The sequence below is a fragment of the Mustela putorius genome, unplaced genomic scaffold (assembly GCF_011764305.1).
Source record: "Mustela putorius furo isolate JIRA1106 unplaced genomic scaffold, ASM1176430v1.1 tig00003988_pilon_pilon_pilon, whole genome shotgun sequence".
In the NCBI taxonomy this organism is placed as follows: domain Eukaryota; kingdom Metazoa; phylum Chordata; class Mammalia; order Carnivora; family Mustelidae; genus Mustela; species Mustela putorius.
Genome location: NW_025422127.1, coordinates 13,614,653 through 13,636,321, shown reverse-complemented (window position 1 = coordinate 13,636,321; position 21,669 = coordinate 13,614,653).

Sequence of the window (21,669 nt, the reverse complement as noted above, 5' to 3'; positions counted from 1 at the left end):
TCCAGATAAGAATAGATGAGTGAGAGAACAAAATACTAAAAGGATAGCAAGGACACCAGAAAAATATACACTTACCACATTGGAAGAGACCCAAAACCGGGGGAGAAGAAATGAGGAAAAAAATATGTATATATTTATATATATTAGACTGGTGAATAGAACAGAGCCACACACTTGATTTAGGTGTATTTGGTCTGTTAGAAGAGGCTGCATTTTTAAAATTTCAAATTTTAAAGAAAGAAAAATGTATATATATATTAAAATAAGGGTAAACATGAGGAAGGGATGGAATATGACTGTAAAGAAGAAAATTAAAAAGATTCTTTAAAAAGAATTGATAAGATGTTGGTTGAAAAAAGAAATGAAAAAGAAAAGGAAAGAATGTGATCAAGGTGGAACTAGAACAAAGCCATGTGCTAGATTTAGGATATATTTTGATCTATTAGAAGAAATTGTATCCCAAAAGTTTAAAGAAAGAAATACCTCTATGTATACAAACATAAGGTTAAATACAATGAAGGGATAAAATATGACTATAACAATGAAAATTTAAAAAGATTTTTAAAAATGTGTTGATAAGCTAAAATAGTTAAAAAACATTAAAATATGAAAGAGGAAAAATTAAAAACAACAGAAAAAGAAAAAATAAAATTAAAAAAAATTAACTTTGAAAGGCTAAAGGATCATAGGAAAAAAGCCATGACTTTTTTTGTGTTCCTCTCCCCTAGCTCTGGAGTGCTACAGTTCTCATTGATTGGTGAGGTTGGATGTTCTTGCTGATCTTCTGGGGGATGGGCCTGTTGTAATGATTCTCAAGTTGTCTTTGTCTGAGGCAGAATTGCAACACCCTTGCCAGAGTCCAGGCTAAGCAATCTGCTTGGGTTCATTCTTGGGAGCTTTTGTTTCCTGAGCGCTTTCCATAAAGCTTTGGAGGGTAGGAATGAAAATGGTGGCCTTCTATCTCTGGCTGCAGGAGCTGAGAGCTTGGGGCACTACTCCTCAGTGCACCCTCAGAGAAAAGTAGTCAATCCCTCCCTTCTCCCTGGTCTTGGGCTGCATGCCAAGCTCACCCGGCCTATGACCACGTGTTTCTGTCTCTGGCGCAGAGCTTCCTTTGGAGTCTCCAAATCCAGCAGATTCCTGCAGCCCACTCTCTTAGTGATCCTCCTGGAGGAGGAAGGAGGAGGTCTCCCTGAATCTGCCTCCAACAGGGGTCCCTGCTTGAAGAGCAGTGGCTTGACTGTGCCTCAGATCACAGTTTAAGGTAACCCCTAGCTGAGAGCTCACTCCTCCGCTCCATCTCTGTAGCCAGTTTCCCCACTCTGAAACCTGGGAGCTCTGCCACACTCAGAAACCCCCGATCCTTTTGTGACCCTGTGAGACCTGAGACCACACTGTCCCTGCAAGGGCTGCACTCCCCCACTTAGCCTCTGGAGCGCTGTCCCTCAGTGGAGCAGACTTCTAAAAGTTCCGATTTTGTACTCTGCTGCTATACTGCTTGCTGGCCACTGCTCTCTTACGTGCCCCCCCCCCCAACCGTGGTATATCTACCTGTAGCTTCCGATTCACTTCTTTGCACATCCTACCTTCTGGAAAGTGGTCACTTTTCTGTTCCTAGAATTTCTGCGCTTCTTCTCTTCTCTCTCCTGTTGAGTTTGTAGTTGTTCAGAATGGTTTGATAGCTATCTAGCTGAACTCTTGGGACCCAATGATATTTAGGTCTCCTACTTCTCCACCATCTTGCTCCTCCTCTGAAATTGTTTTAATCCTCTATATAAATTTGAGAGCTAATCAATATCTTTACTATGTTGAGACTTCCAGACCGTGCAAGCACTAAGTCTTTTCATTTATTTAGATCTTTGATTTATTTCAACAGTGTTTTGCAGCTTTCAGCATGCAAGTCCTGCACATGTTTTGTTCTATTTAAACCCAAATATTTACTATTTTTTGGAATGATTGTAGATGGTAATGTATTTTTAACTTTGGTGTCTATGTGTTCATTGCTAGTCTATAGAAATATAAGGAGTTTTGTGTGTTTATTGTGTATATTCCAACATTGCCCCACACACTTACTGATTCTAGTGGTTCTTTGTAGGTTTTCAGGAATTATCTACATAGAAAATCATGTAGTGTACAATAGGGAAAGTTTCATTTTCTTTTTTCCAATTTGTATGCCTTTCCCCCTCTTTTAAAAAATTATGTTAAATTACACAAAATACACAATTTACCATCTTACCCATTTTTAAGTGTACAGTTCCATGGTATTAAATACATTCATACTGTTCTGTAGCCATTAACAACTGTCCATCCTAGAACTCTTTTCCTTCTGTAAAACTGAAGCCCTATGCCTATTAAAAACTACCTTCCTATTCTCCTCTCCGCCAGCCTATGACAGACACCATCCTCCTGGTTGTCCTTACAGTTTTGATTACTCTAAGTACCTCACTTAAGTGGAATCATGCAGTATGTGCTTTTCTGTGATTGGCTTATTGCACTTAGATTAATATCCCCAAGGTTCATCCATGTATTTTTTTTTTTTTTAAGATTTCATGTATTTACTTGAGAGAGAGAGAGATAGCAAGAGATAGAGCACGAGGAGGGAAGAGAGGGGAGAAGGGTAGAGGGAAGGCTCTACCTTCCTGCGTTAGCAGGCTCCCTCCTAATGCAGGACTCTATCTCAGGACCCCAGGATCATGACCTGAGCAGAAGGCCAAAGCTTAACTGACTGAGCCACCCACATGCCCCATGTTGTAGTATTCTTATTTTCCTTTCTTTTTAATGCTGATATATTTTAATGCTAATAATACACCATTGTATGTTTTTGCTAATCTGTTCATCTGTTGATGGACACTTGGGTTGCCTCTGCATTTCAGCTGTTGTGAATAATGCTGCTCTGAACAGGGATGTACAAATATCTCTTAGAGACCCCGCTTTTCATTCTTCTGGATTATACCCATAAGTGAAATTTCTGTATCATATGGTAATTCTATTTTTAATTTTTTGAAGACCCTCCATACTCTTTTCCACAGTGGCTGCACCATTTGATGTTCCCACCAACAATGTGTGAGGGTTCCAATTTGTCTGCATGCTTACCAACACGTGTTGTCTGTTTTCTTAAAGGAAGCCATCCTTGTGGGTGTGAGGTGATGTCTCCCTGTGGTTTTGATGTGTATTTCCTTAATGATGAGTAATGTTGAGCATCTTGTCATGTGCTTATTGGCCATTTGTATCTTTGGAGAAATGCCTACTTGAGGCTTTGGCCCATTTTTGCCTTGAGCTTCTTTTTGTTGTTAAGTTGTAGGAGTTTTATATGTATTTGGATATTCATGCCTTATCAGATACATGACTAACAAGTATTTCCTCCCATGCTGTGGCTGCATTTTTATTTTGTGGATAATGTCTTCCAATGTACACATTTTAAGAATTTCCATCAGGTCCTTTATGTCTATTTTATTTTTCTTTTGTTACCTGTGCATTTGGTGTCAAATCCAAGAAATCATTGCCAAGTCCATTGCTGGAATGTTTGTCTTGTGTTTTTTTCTAAGAGTTTTATTTCTTTAGGTTTTACATTTAGGTCCTTGATCTGTTTTGAGTTATCTTTTGTGTGTATGTGGTGTGAGGTAAGGGTCCAACTTCATCCTTTTATTTCCTATTCTTGTTTTATCATACTGAAGAGAACTTCCAGTCTTATGGTGAATAGGAGAGGTGAGAGAGGGTGTCCTTACTTGTTCCTGACTTCAGGGAGAAGCATGTGGCTTTTCATCACTAATATATTGTTAGCTTTATATACTATATATATATTGTGGATGATTTTATCAGATTTATGAAGTTTCCTCCTCAATTACTAAGTGCCACTGAAGTTCTCTGGGCACTGTGATAGGCATGGGGGCTGTACCACCTTCCATTGGGAAATATCAGTTTAGATCAATCATGATTCACTCTCAGTGGCTAGGTCACTTCTTACTTTGTCTTATCTCTAGGAAGAAGAAAGAAATGGCTGTTAAGTATAGATAGCCAAAACCAACATTGTCAGCCATTAGAGGGGAAGGAGCATCTTCAAGTGGAAACAGAAGCATTATAATCAGATCCAAAGGGGCCCCAACATCTCTCCCAGGGCCTCTAAGTCTAGCAGGACTTAGTTTATCTGCCATCATATGCATCCAAGTTAGCAATATGGGCCCAGACTTACTACCAACTCTGACCATGTGGAGTTGCCTGCAATGGGAGAGAGCACTTGTTCATTTTTTTTTTAAGATTTTTTAAAAATTTATTTGTCAGAAAGAGAGAAAGAGAGAGAGCGAGCACAAGCAGGGGGAGTGGCAAGCAGAAGGAGAAGCACTGAGCAAGGAGCCCGATGTGAGACTTGATCCTAGGACACTGGAGTCATGCATGACCTGAGCTGAAGGCAGATGCTTAACCAACTGAGCCATCCAGGCATCTGAAAGCACTTGTTCTTAACTGTGCTGATTTCTTTTTCTCTCTGTGCTCTTGTTCTAACAGTAAAACATCTTGGACTGGGAGGGACTTTGGAGATCATGAAAATTATTTTATAGATAAAGACACTGAAGCCCAGAATGGAGAAGTAATTTGTTCAAGGTGAACCAATAAATGTTCAAGTTAGGACTGGGTCAGCTGAGCAGGGCAAATGGAGTTTGCAGTTCCCAGCTTTTATTTCTCATCTCTCAGTGATATCCAGTAGTTATTGGGTGCTTGGTTTGCGACACAGAGTGCTAACTGACATATCATTTTTTTAAAAATTTTAATTTCTATATCACCTTTACGAAATAGATACTTTTATTGCCCCCATTTTGTAGATCAGGAAATTGAGGCTCAGAAAGATAAAGGAAAGTGCCAGGGCCTGGTTCTAAAATCAGCAGGATTAGCTGCTACACCATACCACTCTCCAAGTAAGATAAGCCTTTGCTTTCTTTTGTTGTCTTCTATTCTGGATAGATTAGGGAGACGTCCTCCCAAGGTCTGGCAATGTCTCTTAGGTGTCTTCACATTGTTGGTGTCTCCTTACCAGTTGGAAGCAATGTGGAGGAAAGACAAATCCATTCATTCCAGTTTTCTGTGACTGAGAAGGGGTAAGAGATGAAGAGCATGACTTAGCCATATTATTTTGCTTTTTCTTTTTAGAAAGAAAACTCCTTATTAAAACAACAGTGTAAGTATTGGGCTATGTCTTAATTATAACCTAGGGTTTACAGTTCTTATGGAAAGATATGATTAGGACAAAATTAAAATATGGCAGTGAGTATAAGTTTTCCCACTCAAGTATTGTTTTCAGTTACTCCTTATTTAAACATTGGCTTTCTTTACTCTTTTATAAATTTTCTCAGTGATTCCAGGATTTCCACTGTATATCTATTGGCTTCTAGGAACCCAAACCAGCCACTGGTAGCTTTGGTGTAGATATATCCTGAAACAGGCAATTCCCTGGGCACTTCTATTCTGCCTGTGTTGAGAGTTATTCATAACCAACGTCTCTATTCTCTTGTCTGCTTGTTCTTCCATCCATCCATCTGTCCATCCATCCGTCCATCCATCCTCCCATGCTCCCATCCATCCGTCCATCCATGCAACTACTCTTTCATTCAATAGCTATTTATTAAATGTCTATATACAATGACTCCATTATGTTTTACATGCCACACAGTGTTCAACAAAGAGTTCATGTGGCTTGTCTGGTTTCTTGAGTATGTGTTTTTTTCCTCTGATATTCTATGAGCCCTTCAAGCAGGGACAAGAAAGGGTTTTATTGCTTTCTGTGCCAAGTGCCTGACACAGAAGAAGGTATTCAATCAATGTTTGTAGAATTGTATTATCCATCCAATGGTGCTTGCCTTTTCTTCAAGTCTTCTTAAACAGGCCTTTCTTTTTCCCTTTAAAGTTTCATAGGATATTTAGAAAGATTTTATCAGAGATCAGAATCTGAAAGTGAATGCAAAAAGAGAAAAATAAGCCAGGAACAGGTTCAGGAGTAATCAGGAATAATCAGAATAATCAGAGAGTTGCATCGTCATGACTGTGGTAATGTAGATGGATTTATTGCAGCCTTGAGCGGAGTTTGATTGCTTCATTCTATGTGTAATCTTCATCACTCTTTGGGTGCCCCTTTTCTCTCATGTATTCCACATATGGATCTCGTGTCCCTCCTGCCTTCTAGATGGGGAAACTGACTCCAGAGTGGCCTAGTGACTTGAGCCATGTCACATGGCATGTCAGGAACTGAGATATGGGGAGAAAATAGTCACTTTTAGATTCGATATTCAAATCCAGATATCATCACCGTCATATCACATTTACTATTTATGAGCTCTTATTAAGTGCCAGGAAATTTGTATGCATTATCCTTTCTCCTAAATCTTTCTTCTGATAATATTTCAAACCCATAAGAAGTAGTGGAAATGTACACTGAAACAGCAAATTTCACTAGTTGCTTTAACTCTTTTTTTTCTTTTTAAAGAGTTTATTTATTTATTTGACAGAGATCACAAGTAGGGAGAGAGGCAGGCAAAGAGAGGGGGAAGCGAGCTCCCGCAGAGCCAGCAGCCCCAAGTGGGACTCCATCCCAGGACCCTGGGATCATGACCTGAGCCGAAGACAGAGGCTTTAACCCACGGAGCCACCCAGGCGCCCCTTAACTCTTATACCTACTTTCTTATACCTAGTTTCACATTTTTACTTTCTCTCTCTTCCTCCTTCTCTCTCCCCATTTTTGAATCATTTCAGTTACTTGCAGACATTGTGACACTTCCCTCCTAAATATTCCAGCAAATATCTCCTCAGAACAAGAGGCTTCTTCTACATTAGTAAAATAAAATTATCACACTGAGGAAATTTAACATTAAAACAATTCCATTATCTATTATATAGTCATTATTCAAATTTTTCTGATTTTCCTAATAGTAATTCTCTCTCCCTTCCCTCCCTCCTTCCTTCCATCCAGGATCTAAATAAGGATCACACATTGCATTTACATTTCATACCTCTTTAGTCTCCTTTGATCTCAGTCTTTTTTTTTTTCCTTTCATGCCATTGACAATTTTGAAGATCCCAAGCTAGTTATTTTGCAAAAAGTCCCTCAATTTTGGATTTGTTTGATGTTTCCTCATGGAAAGACTTGGGGTAAATATTGTTGGCAAAAATAATTACATAGGCGATGCTCTGTGTTTCTCAGTGCGTCATATCAGGGGGCATAAAATGTCACTTTGTCTCATCATTGGTGATGTTATGGTCACCTGGTTGAGGTAGTGTTTGCATGGTTTCCACACTGTGGAGATATAATTTTCCTTTGTAATTTGTAAGTAGTCTGTAAGGTAATACTTTGAGTTTGTGTGAATATCCCCCATCACTTTTCACCCAGGGGTTTTAGGATTCATTGATGATAATTATACATGATCTTTTCAAACTCACATAATAACCCTGTGAGATAGATACTATTATCCATACTTTTACAATGAGGAAACTGAGACTCAGAGAGATAAAGAAACTTGCTCAATTCCCCACAGTTAGTTACGGACAGAGTTGAATTTTCTTTTAAGATTTTATTTATTTATTTTGAAAGAGAGCAAGAGCACACAAATAGGGTGGGGGAGTGGCAGGCAGAGGAAGAAGCAGGGTTCTTGCTGAGCAGGGAGCCTGATGTAGGGCTCAGTCTCAGGACCCTGGGATCATGACCTGAGCCCAAGGCAGACACTTAATGGGCTGAATCACCCAGGTGCCCCCAGGAGCTGTTTTTTTTTTTTTTTTCAACTTGAGTCTGCCTTAGTCACTACTCTTACTACTTACTACACTATACTATCTGGAGGTAGAGAGCTCATCTAGTTTGCTCCAGGCAAGACAAGAAAAGGTGATATTTAAGATCATATAAGACACAATTTATTTCAACTTGAATCTCTTCCTTCTTATTCCCTAAGCACTTTTTTTTTCTTGCTGAAGTCTGATGCTTCTCAGTTCACCTTTTCCTGACTATTACCTGAAACACAGTGAATAAGTGATGTTTTTGTCGAATGGTCCCTAGACTGTGGGATTCTGCTTTGGTTGACCCCAGGGTGTCCAGGACCCGGAAGGCTGCCAGTGTATCGCTGTGATGGGTGAAATTATATATGGCGGTGGTCCATTCAGGTGTGAGAAAGACACCTGCAGAATGATTACAGTGAACTTCTCTCTGGGATCTTTCATAAAGGGGGCTTGGGGATCCTGGCAACGGAAGCAGGAATACATTTTTCTGTGAGTGTTAAATTTGCCAGTCAAGGATTGGATTAAAAAATTGTGACATATCAAAGCTAGAAGAAATCACCTAGCCCAACTCTCTTTTCCCTTCCTTTGTAGATGGAGAAACTGAGGCCTGGAACGGCAAGTAGGCTGTCCAAGGTCATAGCTGGCAACCAACAGATCTGGGGCTGGAACGAGGGATTCCATGCATGGTAAGCTCAAAATTGCTAAGGTTAGGTTCTTGCCTCACGCTTCACCTGGGACGATGGAACCAACCAGCTTGGCCAGCCTTCGGTCTTTTTGTGGCCCTTTCCCATCTGTTCGCATCTTGGATTTGTCCTTTGGAAAGCGTTTGCTCATTCTTTCTTTCCTTCCGTGGTTTGTTCATTCCTAACAAAGGTTTATTATCCTCCTGCTGTGTGCCAGATCCCTGGGCACAGGGGTACAAAGCAAAGAAACACCGTCAGCCTCAAAGGAAGTCTCAGTTTAGGTGTGGGGGAAATACAGTCCAACAACTGTGCTATTATGTGCCGAGTCATAGAACCATACTGCTCATCTGCTGCTCTGGGGACACAGGAAAAGCAAGGATGTTTGAATTTGTGTCGGTGTGGGGGACTTTGCTGGTGAAGCTAGGATCTCTGAGGGAAGGGAGGAAAGTGTGGGAAGGAAAGGAAGGGCAGGGCAGATCTTGCTGGATGTGTGAAGAGAGGATTCTGGAAGGCACCCAGAAACACACCCTATCACGGACTCAGCAGTACTTGGGTGGCTGGGGATGACTGCAACTGTCACCAACCATCAGAAGCCTGATGCTGGTTATTGGCTCAGCTCAGTTTGGGCTTTAGGCAAGAACTTCCAAGTCCTCCATGGCTTCCCGGGGTCCATGGCCATTTGTGCAGTAGGCGAGGGGGAGGCAGCCAGGGGAGGAAGTGGTGAGGACGCTGAGGGGTGGGGACACAGTGGCCCTGAGGGTGCTAATTGCAGCTCCAGCTGCGCAAGGTCCCTGTGATCTTCGTGCTTGCCACTCAGTACACTGCATAATGGACACTTAGTTACAGAATCTAAACTAAGCCCAAATCTCATTCTGCACAAGGGAATAATCACATCACAGGCTGGAAGGAAGGCGTTTGCTGTGCTGATTAGACCAAGGCATACACAGGCAGGGACAAGATCTGGCTGCTGTTTTTCTGCTCCGGCCTCTGACCAACTGCAGAATGCGGGCCAATTAGGAAACAGCTGCATACCTATCAGTGAGCTGATGTAATGACTTCATACAGCATGGCGTTGGGCTGCGCTGGGCATCTCGGTGCCCTTCTTCCCTTAACGACAGTCAGCAAAAACAGTGACAGTGAAATGACATTTTATTTGGCCAGGGTGCTTCAACTTATTTACACGGATTACATATTTCATCCTCACAGGAACCCAAACAATCAGGCACAGGAAGAAACCAAAGCTCAGAGTGGGTAGGTAACTTGCCCAAGCTCACACAGCAAAGAAATTGTGCAACTCTGACTGAATCAGGCAGTGTGGTTTCTGAGCCCACACACATGCCGGCTCAGTCACATGGCTTCTTAGTCCCAGGAAGATAGGACTTGGGCTGGAGTTCTAGTGCTGGTTACACGTGTAATATGTTGTTCATCCACTTTATTGTTGTTCATTAGCCAATAAACTCCACGAAGGCTGGGGATGGCCATTTTGTTCATTGTTGGGCCCCCAGTGCCTTGTACTGTTCTTGGGACACTGTAGAGGTTTAATACATATTTTGGGCCGATTGACTAGCTATGGATCTAACCACAGAGACTATTTCTTATTTTGCCAATTATACTAGCAGCAGAAGCCAAGGAAATCTGGCTTTCTTGGATCTCTGTTTCTCAGTGTGTGAATTCTCTGGGCTCTGGGGGGCAGGCTGTGGGGAGATTTACGAGAGCTGTTCCTTCCCTTGCTCTTTGCCCTTATGCTTATGCACCCAACCATGTTTTGATTGATTTATTCAGCAGATACTTAGTGAAGAACTATAACACACCAAGTCCTGTTTCAGGCAGAGTGATAACAAGACTGAGAAAAACTCCTCTCCACATGGAGTTTGCAATCCAATGGAGTAAATAAACAATAAACAATAAATTAGTCAAATAAATCAGTATATACAGTGAGATAGATGCTTAGGAAGGGCTGTAAATTTTAGACAGGTGGCCAGTAAAGGACTCAGTGAGAAATTGATATTTGACAACATATTGGAAGGAAGGATGGAGAAAGCCCTGCAAATACTGAAGGAAGGAGTTTTTGAGGCAGCAAGCGTAAATGTCCTGGGGCAAAATCATGCTGGATATTAGAGGAACAATGGGGAGGTCAGAGGTTAGAGGAACAGTGAGTGAGAGAGAAGTGATGGCAGACAGTTCACAAAACAAGCACAGTCAGGCTGTTCTAGTTCTAGAGGCCTTTACTCTGAGGTGGGAGCCCACTGGAGGAGTTTAACAAAGGACATAATCTGACTTTCCCTGTTATTCCGTAATGTTACCTCTGTGCGTATCTATCTCCCCTCATCATCCCAAAGCTGGGATCATGTATATATTCCCAGTGCTGAGCACAGTGCCTGGAATAGAGCTGTTTATATTACATTATAATGTTTATTATAAACATTATAATGTTTATAAATAATTTATTGTAAATAATAAATAAATAAATATAATTACATTATAATGTTTATAAACATTAATAGAATGTTTCAAAACATGGCTATCAAATGAATAAACACACACAAAATACAAAACAGAATGCAACGGCCTCAGTCAGGGTGCAGACAGAGGCCCAGGGGAAGGACCAATACATTCTGACTTGAGGAGAGAGGGATGTCTTATGGGGCAGGTAACTTTTTCATCTAGGCCCGAAAGAATGAGAGGCTTTCCCTAGGTTAAGAGAAATGAAAGAGTATATTCGGCTGAGCTAGGGACAGAAGCAAAGGTTTGGAGGCATGAAGATGCAGGGCAAACTGAGAAAACACCAAGTGGATGACTGTCTCTGGAGCTCGGGGTGAGAGGAGGCGCACAGTGGGATGGGAGGGCAGAACGGTGGACTCCGGCCAGGTCACCGAAGGACTTGCGTGTCCAGGTGATGAGCTTGGGGTTTGGACTGCAGGCAATGGGGAACCATTGTAGGATTTTACAGGTGTGTGAATCCGTTTTGGAGGGTGGGAGTCAGCCCATTAGGTTATCGCTCTTAACTCGATCATGGCTTGTAACCAAAGCAGGCAGCCGGCCGTGGTGTCTGGGCAGGCAGTGCCACAAGCTGGCTCTGAAGTTTGCATGAGCTCTACGTGCAGAAGAAGAGAGGCCATGGAGGGGGTGGGGAGTGGGGGAGCGGGGCCTTCCCACATTGCACAATGGGAAATATAGCTCTGCTGTGCTCCATAGGTGCCTGCATCCGGCTGGGGCGCAGCTATGATGACATCATGCTGCTCAACCTACCCACCTGCCCTTAGGTTGGATCTGCCAGCTATGAGGCCCCTGGGGTTCTCCAGTTTCTTCTGAGCTGAGGAGGCTGTTGGAGTCCATGTGACCTGCCCTGCCCTGCCCTGCACAGTGTGTTTGCTCCTATCTAGTCCTGAAGCAAGGGATTTGTGCTAATGATTGAGGTGTTCCTTCTAGAAGGAGGAGCTCAGGCCTCTCCTTCTCAGCCAGGAGGGAGAATGCAAAGGCGCCATCAGACAGGTCAGGCCTTGAACTATTCTCGCCTCTAACTGTTGAGGCAGAGGTGCTGCTGGTGGTGGGAAATGGCCTTTTAGGAAGCCCGTTAAAAATGGAGACGGAAGGACATCTGAGGTGAGAGTTGTCAGCCATTCCTTTGAGGGAATGAGCTTGTTCCCAGGCTGGAGGCCCAGGCTCCCACCTTCCAGCCTGGACTAGACACTCTCAGGCTGTCCTACCCTGTCACCTTTCTGCTCCAGCTCCGTCTCTCCGGGTTAGTGGGAAGGGCTCCTTGCTCCTCAACGCCCTCAGCCCCAGCTCCTGCTGCTTCCTTACTGACTCGGCCTGAGCACAGTTCCCCAGTATGTTTGCAACCTGGGCTCCGCACCTGGAACTGTCCCAGGACAGCACACTTCAGGATCTCAAACCCACAAAGACACAGGAGCAGATGAGCACGTAGTTTTTGAGGTCGGGAGTGGGGAAGCTGGGGCAGGGCCAGGAATGGTGCTGCTCAGAGAAACCCAGGATTGAGCTTTTGATTGGGAAGTTGGGGGAGTGGAGAGGAAAACTGCTACCAGTATTTCCCAGTTCCTTTTCCACTGCATTCAGTGCAGGAAAACCAGTCATCCTCTGCTGAAGACCCCCTGGTTTGCCAAGGTGGGAGGGAGCTGGACCCCAGTGCCTTCAGGGACGCCATGTATAGGAAACCACACGAGGAGCCGAGCTCTGAGGAATGACGTACTTGGATGAGTCCAGTCAGAGTCAAGGTCATCAACTGTGGACTCCCCTGCTATGCAGTGAGGGGTAACCACTCTCTCATTATCTTGGGGTCCTGTGGTGGTCCAGGTTCATTATGTCCGTGAGGTGTGGATACTAGGGGATTAGCTGAGCTGGCTCTTCCTTATTAGCTCCTTCCAGGTAAACAACAGAACCTTCATTACCCAATCAGATTAAGACAATTAGCTGAAAGTGTTTGGGGGTGGGCACAGGTGCGGTGGACCCGTGAGTCGGATTGAGAATGGGTCTCTGACTTTACTCCAGGCCTGGAGAGAAAGGATTTTCTTGGTTTCCATCCTTCTGTAAGGGTTAATGGATGACTGTCATGCATTAAAGGCTTTAAGGATGCTTGTAAACTTTGACTTAAGAATTGGACATCTAGGAATGTCTCCAAAGAAATTAGAGGTACCACAAATATTTAAAATAAGAACACGTCAGAGTACAAGTCATAGTAGTAAAAAACTGTAGCCATTAAAAATTCCTATTTCAGAATATTTGCTGACATAAGAACATATTTACATTTTTTTTCAAGATTTATTTATTTACTTGACAGAGAGAGAGATCACAAGTAGGCAGAGAGGCAGGCAGAGAGAAAGGGGAAGCAGGCTCCCTGCTGAGCAGAGAGCTGATGTGGGTCTCGATCCCAGGACCCTGAGACCATGACTCGAGCTGAAGGCAGAGGCTTAACCCACTGAGCCACCCAGGTGCCCCCATATTTACATTTTTTAAAACTTTCAGAAATTTAAAAATATTTTATATAGAAAATCACAACAAATATACCACTCCAGCCATATTTAACAAATGTTGACATTTTGCCATATTTATTTAAGAACTGTTTAAGAGGGGTGCCTAGGTGGCTTAGTCTGTTAGGTGTCTGCCTTTGGCTCAGGTCATGATCTCAGGGTCCTGGGATCAAGCCCCGCATTGGGCTCCCTGCTGAGTGGGGAATCTGCTTCTCCTTCTGCCCTTCCCCCTGCTTGTGCTCTCTCTCCCCTCCCTTCTTTGTCAAATAGAATCTTAAAAGAAAAAGAGTACATTAAAATTTTTTTTTAGGAAATCAAAGGTTACAGCTACAGTTAAAACCTCTTATATTCCTCTCTTCCTTACTTCCCCAGAGGTGATTCTTTTCCTGAAATTGGTATGTACCCTCCCATCCAGAAATCATACTTTTACTATACATATCTCCATAAAATTATAAAGCATTTTTTATGATTTATAAAAATTACAATATCCTGTAATGTGCTATTTTCACTCATAACTTTTAAGATTTAATCATTTTGATGATAGTGATGACATGGTTTTTTATTGTTCTAGGTAGTGTTCCAACTACACAACTATATTAATAAACTTTTTTCACTGAGTTATACCAGTCCCATGAGTCATCTCTAAGCGAATATAGCCATCTAACTACCACCCAGGTCAAGAAATCGCATTGCTTATACCCCAGAAACTCTGTCCTTCCCACTTCCAACAACTCTGTGCTTTTTTTCCTCTCCCAAAGTAGTCACCATCATATTTCTAATAACATCATCTGGCCTGTTTTTGAGCATTATATAAAAGGAAACATGGTGCTCTACATTTGCCAGTTAGCTCATTTGTTAATTATGTTGTTCAAATCTCTTTCCTTACTGACTTTTTTTTTTTTGTCTGTTATTAGCTGTGAAGAGAGATGTATCCACTTCACTGTGAGTGTGGATTTGTTTCTCCTTTTAATTCTGTCAATTTTTGCCTTAAATATTTTAAATCTATGTTATTGCATGCATATGAATTCAGAATTGTGTTGGCTCTCTGGTGAGTTGACTCCTTTATAATTAAATAAATCTTCACCAAGTATTGTTTTGCTGTAAAGTCTACTCTACTATTAGAATAGCCGCCCTAGTTTTCTTTTGGTTAGTACTTGCATATCTTCTCAGCTCTTTTATTTACTTCCTTTTGGTGTACTCATATATAAAGAGTAATTCTTGTAAGCAGCATATAGCTGGATTTTGAAAATCCATTTTTACAACATTAGTACATTTGTATTTTCGATTAACCTATTAATATTTAGTATTCTGCCCATTTACACGTAATGCAGTTACTGAGATTCCTGGGTTCTTATCTACCATTTGCTGTAAGTCACTTTCTATTTGATCTACCTGTATTAAGTCTTTTTTTCTCTCCTTGTATGTCATCTTTCTGAGCAAGTGAATATTTGAGCATTTCATTTTTTCCCCTGTATTGGTGGTTATGCATTCTTTATTCATTTATTCTTTATGCATTCTAAATCCAAAATAGGATTTAGTGGTTGGCTAGAAAATGTACACCCTTGACTTATAGTCTAACAGAAACTATTATTTTCGCCACATCCTTAAAAATGCTAGATCTTGGAATATTTTATCTACATTCACTCTTCTACCTTTTACATTGTCTTCATGCATTTTAATTCTATGTATATGTTAAACCCTATGATACATTCACATTATTTTATCTTGTAAAGTCAATATTCATTTGTCTTCCCACATTTTTACCTCTTTGTGATTCTTCTGTCCTCTATACATTTCTGTATTTTCATCTGGGATCATCTTTCTTTTGCTTGAATAAACTCCTTTTAGATATCATTTAAGACAGGCCCTATGGTAACAAATTCACCATTTTTATTTTTCTAAAAATATCTTTATGTTGCCTTAGTTTTTGAGGACTAGTTTTGGTCTGTGTAGATTTCTGGGCTAGCAATTAACTTCACTTTAGCACTTCCGGGCTTGCATTCCATTGTCTTGTGGTTTCCATCATCTCTGTGGGAAGTCAGATAAAAGTCTTATTGTTGCTCCTTTGCAGATAATTTATCTAACCTTTTAAGACTTTCTTCCTCTTTTGTTTTCTGTAGTTTTCCTGCAGTGCACCTAGGGATGATTTTATTTATAGGATTTAAATATGTTCTTGAATCTGTGAGTTGACACTCTTTATTAGTTCTCAGACATTATCTTTTCAAAAATTATTTCTTCTTTTTTGTCATGGGACTAACTTGTCATGTATGTTAACTCTTTTGACCACAGCTCCCAGTGTTTTATCTTCTTTTGCATATTTTCCTTTAAAAAAATTATCTTGTTTGGGGGTACCAGAATGGCTCAGTCAGTTGAGTTTCTGACTTTTGATCTCAGCTCAGATCTTGAACTCAAGGTCATGGGCTCGTGCCCCATGTTGGGCTCCATGCTGGACGTGGAGACTACTTTTTTAAAAAATTATCTTGTTTGGATATTTTCTATTGCTGTGTCTCTATACTCATAACCTCAATCTTCTTTAAATTGCTTGTCCAAATTGCTCTTAAAAAGTTTGTTGAGTTCCTCATGTCAAGAGATTAAGTTCATAATTTCAGATGTTTTATTTTTTAGTTCCAGAATTTCTATTTGATTCTATTAAAAATAGATTCTAGTTCTCAGGTGAAAATTTTTATCCTTTCAATTATTTTTATCATCTTCTGTTCTTTTTCCTTAAAGGCTCGAATCATATTTATTTTGTGGTCTATGTTGGTTAACTACAGTATCTGGGTAACTGTTGGTCTGTTTCGCTCATTTGTTTTTATTCATGGTGTTTGGTGCCATCATTCTACTTCTTAGCGTGCCTTATAATTGACTGAATTCTGGACTGTTATGTGTAAGAGTTTTTAGAGATTCCAGAAGTTGTAATCAACATTAGGAAGGGTTTGCCTTTCCTTTCTGAGGCAGGATTTGATCTCCTGGCTCTATCCAGGGATTAGGCTGAGTCAAGTTTGGTAAGACTCTGTCTACCCCTGGTTTGCTCCTGGCCTTCAGGGTTAGACCTCCAAGATTTCCAATTGAGTCTCTGGAATGTTTACTGGGACCTTTTCCCCCAAATCTAATCTTTGTCTCTTCAGCACTGCAAAACTGCGAGAAATCCTTGCTGGGAATTTTAGACTCTGGCCCTGTGCTGTTCTAGAATTTGGCAAATGTATTATGGCAAAAATCAGACACATTTGAGGGTCCTCAGATCTCCAATTTTTGTCACTGAAACTCCATGAGACTTCTGGAGCTCTGATGGTTTCTTGGTCTCCTGGCAGTGACCACCACCTGGGAAAAATATTCTCAGCTATTTCCACAGACTTGACAAAGGCCCCCAGAGAGCAGTAGCCGCAGGTCAGCAACTTCCTCTCTACAGCTCTCCCCTCCCTGGAATCATATCCTGTAATGTCCTCATTGGCCCACAAGCTCTATGATGCCTTTAAACAAGATGTTTGCATTTTATCTGCTTTTCTAATTGCACTCTGTGGGGCATCGGTCTGCCACAGCTTTCCATCCTACCGGTAGTGAAAGTCCTCCAGGCCTCATTACCATATACGTGTTTCTGAATGCCTCACATTTTGTTTTGAAAAATTACAGAGACAAATTGAGGTTCTGGGTGTTGTTATCTTCCTCCAGAGGAGCTATAGGCTTGTGGCTGGCTGTTAGCTAATCTGGGGGTAGGTCACTTTGACTCCATCAGGAATTGACTTGGTTCAAAGCTGAGCTTCCGTCTTTGTCATCAGAGCATTGCCCTTTGGGGTCCCCTCTGAATTCCTGGGTATTTACCAGGCCCCCCTCCTTCTAAATGGACCCTGGACTACATTTGTGTTGTACTGACCCCACAAGACTGCCGAAAACTCATTGATTTCTCAGCCTCTCCATTACAGCTTTTGTTGAAAAACTCTAGCTATTGCTTTGAGGGGTAAAGAGGTCCCACATTCTGAGTTCCTTTCTCTTGATTTCCTTCCTCTTTCAGATGATAGCACCATAAAATTTCACTGCCTTGATCATCTTTCACATGCTTTCAGATTTTGTTTTATGCTCTCTAGTTTTTCTAGTTCCCAGAGTTGGTCCAAGTCCAACCCAATCAATCAATAACAGAAATGGAATTCTCAAACACATATGTGTGTGTGTGTGTGTGTGTGTGTGTGTGTGAAAAGAAAAGCAATTTTCAAAACAGTATGTGTTATGTGCTAACTTGGTTAAAAATATAAGTATGTGAATAGGGATATAGGTCAAGTTGTTAATGGTGTTTCTCTCCAGATGACTGGTTTATAGATAACTTCATGTTGTCTCTCTGCCTTTCTGCGTTTTCCAAACTTTCTATGGTAACAGAGTTTTTTTTTCATATTTAAAAAAATGCTGTTTTGGAGAAAGACAATAGTCAGAAAACAGTGGGCAGAGGAAGGAAGTACACTAGAGGGAAAAGTGAAACCCCAGAATCATAGAGGAAGGAAGTCGGGGCTCCAGAGAGATGGCAAGATAGCGTTTTCAAGCTGGGAGGGACTTAGCTCATCTTATTTAAACCCCTCATGGTTCAGATGAAGAAATCAAAGCCCAGGAGGCAGCACAGCTTGCCATCTAGTTGAGACAGCATGGGTCAGGAGCTGGGTCCGCTGGAGAGGCGTGAGCTCTTTCCAGAGGACTGTGTCGAGTAACTATGAGCTGCCGGAAGTCACAGGTGGCTCTCCCTGATGGCTCGGACCCTAGCCTTGGGCCAGAGCTGAAAGTCATGAAGTCGGCTTGGCTCAGCTGGTATTGCTGTTGATTCCCAGGCAGAGGACCATGGCTGTCAATGGGAGGCCCTGACACCTTTCTTCTGGCTTTGATTTTATTGGTGAGCAGTTAGCTTCAACAGGGCTTGGCCCTGTCTACAAGACACATTTTTAAGCTTTGCATTTGAAAGCCTGCTCAGTTTGCCCAGGTCTCCCTACTGCCATATACTTCTCTGGCCTTTTGTATAATTGCTCTAAACTCCCATGACCCTATTCTGGCCATTCCATGCTGTGGAACTTACTGCTTTCCAGTAGGTTTGTGCCTTAGCTCACACAGTCCCTTTGGAGAGCCTCTTTCCCACTCCCCTTCTCCAACCCTAATTCTACATTTCCTCCCAGGTTTAACGCCACTTGTCAACTTCTTCAGCAGATAGAATCCATGCCTCTCATTTGGAAAGGGTTCTCTAGGCTTTGCATTTCCTTTTGCTGATTGTCAGGTCCGCTTATTGAGATTGTCAATTCTGGAAGGCAGGGATCACTTCTCCATACCCTCGCATCTTCCCCGGCACAGAACATATTGTCTTGCATGAGGTGGGCACTCAGTAAATGCTCGCAGAACAAGTGGCAAGTGGTTTGAAAGAAATGTGTCTGTGAGAGGTTGGGGCCGAGCTGGAAGGAACCGACAAAGATTTTTGGTGAGCAGCCAGGAGAGGGGCGGGCAGCACAGAGCTCATTATCAGAGCCTGGCAAAAGCTTTCTGCTGGCTTTTCTTTCTTCCCTTGATCCTGACGTTGGCTTCAGAAAGACATAAAAGGACCCCAGGTTGGGAGGAGACAGATACTGGAAGGAGAAAAACAAGTTGTACTGTTTGAGGTGAAGATGATTTGAAGAGGAAGCAATGTAATGGGAACCCAGGTCTGGAGAGGTGGGGCTACCACCTTGAAAGGGATGGGCTTCTGCAGTTTGAATGTGTTTTCTCAGGCTGGCCTCCTGAACAAAGAACTGGAATCTGAGTTTGGGCAGAGAACAAACAGTATGTGAATTTCAGTGTCAAATAATAATGATCAGCGAATGTGTGTGGGGGTGGGGGAAAGGATACTTCCAAAGGGAAACTTACCAAGGGAACTATTATACTGATGTGAAGCCAGCATTTCTCAGGTTTTCGGTGGCTTCCATTAGGAACTTGAGCAGAGGTGTGTAATTGAATGGGGAGTCTAGGAGATTTATAAACCAAGGACGTCTGAATGAGAGATTTGAAGTTCATAAATTTTGGGGTCTCTTCTTTGGAGCACTGAGGTTTATTGGGAGAAAGGATTTGTGGTCTATGGTATTTGAAACAGTTGATGTAACCATCAGATATCAGCCAGGAGCATAGGAATTGAGGGAGAGAGGGAATCTTGCCTCTACCTCCCTTGAGGAGTTTGGACAGATGCTCAGAGGCTAGGCTCAAAGGAGTTCCCGTTCAGAAAACTGGTCATGCAGCATAAACTCATTCAAGGAATTGCTGGGGATGGAGAAGAGCATCTGCTTCTGACGTTATTTACAAACAAATAAGGTCCCTGTGGAAGTAGCTTTTGAAGGGTATCCAAAGTGTTCCGTTTGGGGGGTAGGTCTGGGGAGGGTGAGGGAGAAGCCCTAGGGCAGGATGAACCTTACTTATCAGAGATGTAGCGGCACATAATTTAAAGGGGGGTGATGATTTGGTTCCAGCTCAAATTATCTTGGGCACAGTCCTTGAGTTTCACCCAAAGGTGTTCACTCCACTCCGTGGCCCTCACTTTACTTCAGTGAGGTTTGCAGAATCCCCTCTCCTGTCACTAAGGGGGCTCCCGATAGCACCTGGACAGAGGAAGGGTGGAAACAGAAGATTTAAGTTCTACCCATTTGATTTCTTTTGCCTCAAGAGCAACCTTCGGCTTCATTTGTTTTCAGAGAGGCCCTGTATGTAACTGCCTGCCTGGTTTTGAATCCCAGTTCTGCTCTTACTAGCTGGGGGACTTGGGGCCAGTTACCTGACCTCTCTGTGCTTTGATTTCCCCCATCTGGAAAATGAAAGTAAGAACAGTATCTACTGCTCAAGGTGGTTGTGAGGATTAGATGAGCTAATGCAAGTAAGACACAACAGTTCTTGGTGCCCAGCAAGTGCTCGGTAGACGCTTCTGTCATTATTCTTATCAGCTCTCGGCATGCTGGCACCTGTTATTTAAAGGGACGGGCCCATCTCACTCCCAGCCAGGTGTGAAGGGGCCCGCGGCTGAGCGAGAGTAAGCCAGTGGTTCTGAGTTCTCACTTTCTCAACGGCAAACTCTTTGAAATGCCCCTCAGCCCTTAGAATGGAAGAACTACTATGGGGACACAGGTAAGTAGGCAGGGAAGGAAGATCAAATAACCCAACGGGTTACAGGATGAGGGATACTGGACTAAGTCATTTTAAAAGAAGTTTCCTTGGAACAAAAACTTGCACATCAAATTTAGCCATCAGTGAATGAGGGGTTATTGAACTTCCACCTCTCTTCCTGTGCATTCTACAACCCTGTGTTTAAGATCTTGGCAGTGCTGGACGTTATAGAGGCCATGTTGATTTCAGAAGGTGGTGTGAACTGAGTGTGGCTAAGGCAAATGCTCTGACAGTGCCAGCTTTGGTTCCTTGCTGAGCTGCTGGTCCCAGTGAGCAGTAGGGTGAGCTGGAACTCCAGACCACTGCTGGGGATGCCAGTGCTCTAGCCAAAGACCAGAGAGGCTTGGAATGTCTGCTGAAATCGGCATCCTGTGGAGACCTTCCCCAGATCCTGCCACTTCAAGCTCACAGTGTGTGTGTATGTGTGTAGCAGATATGTGGGGAAGGTACTCTAATTGCCAAGTTTGAATCTAACTTCCTGGGGCATCTGGGTGGCTCAGTCAGTTAAGCATCTGACTCTTGATCTCAACTTGGGTCTTGATCTCAGGGTTGTGGGTTCAATCTCTGCATTGGGCTGGACATGAAGTCTATTAAAAAAAAAATCTAGGGACACCTGGGTGGCTGGGTGGGTTAAGCCTCTGCCTTCAGCTCAGGTCATGATCTCAGGGTCCTGGGATCCAGCCCTACATTGGGCTCTCTGCTCAGTGGGGAGCCTGCTTCCCCTCTCTCTCTGCTTGCCTCTCTGCCTCCTTGTGATCTCTCTCTCTCTGTGTCAAATAAATAAATAAATAAATAAAATCTTAAAAAATAAAATCTAACTCCCTTGCCCCTCCCTTCACTGGGTCCTAACTTCCCTTTTCCTCCCCTGCCTGTGTTCCCTTTTGTTCCGATGCCCTGCTGGTTTCTCTTTCTGGAGGTGGCTGGCGCAGACCCAGTGAAGCTGTGTCCCTGGTGGCTTTTGTCTCCTCTGGAGGGCGGTGGGTGGGGCTGGGCTCCTTGTGTGAAGAGGAAAAGGATGAGGGTGTGCTGGCGGAACAGGTGATGCAGAAATGGAGAAGTGGTATGGAAGATGGAGGAGTTAAATGTTAAGGGGTGGGTAGAAAATG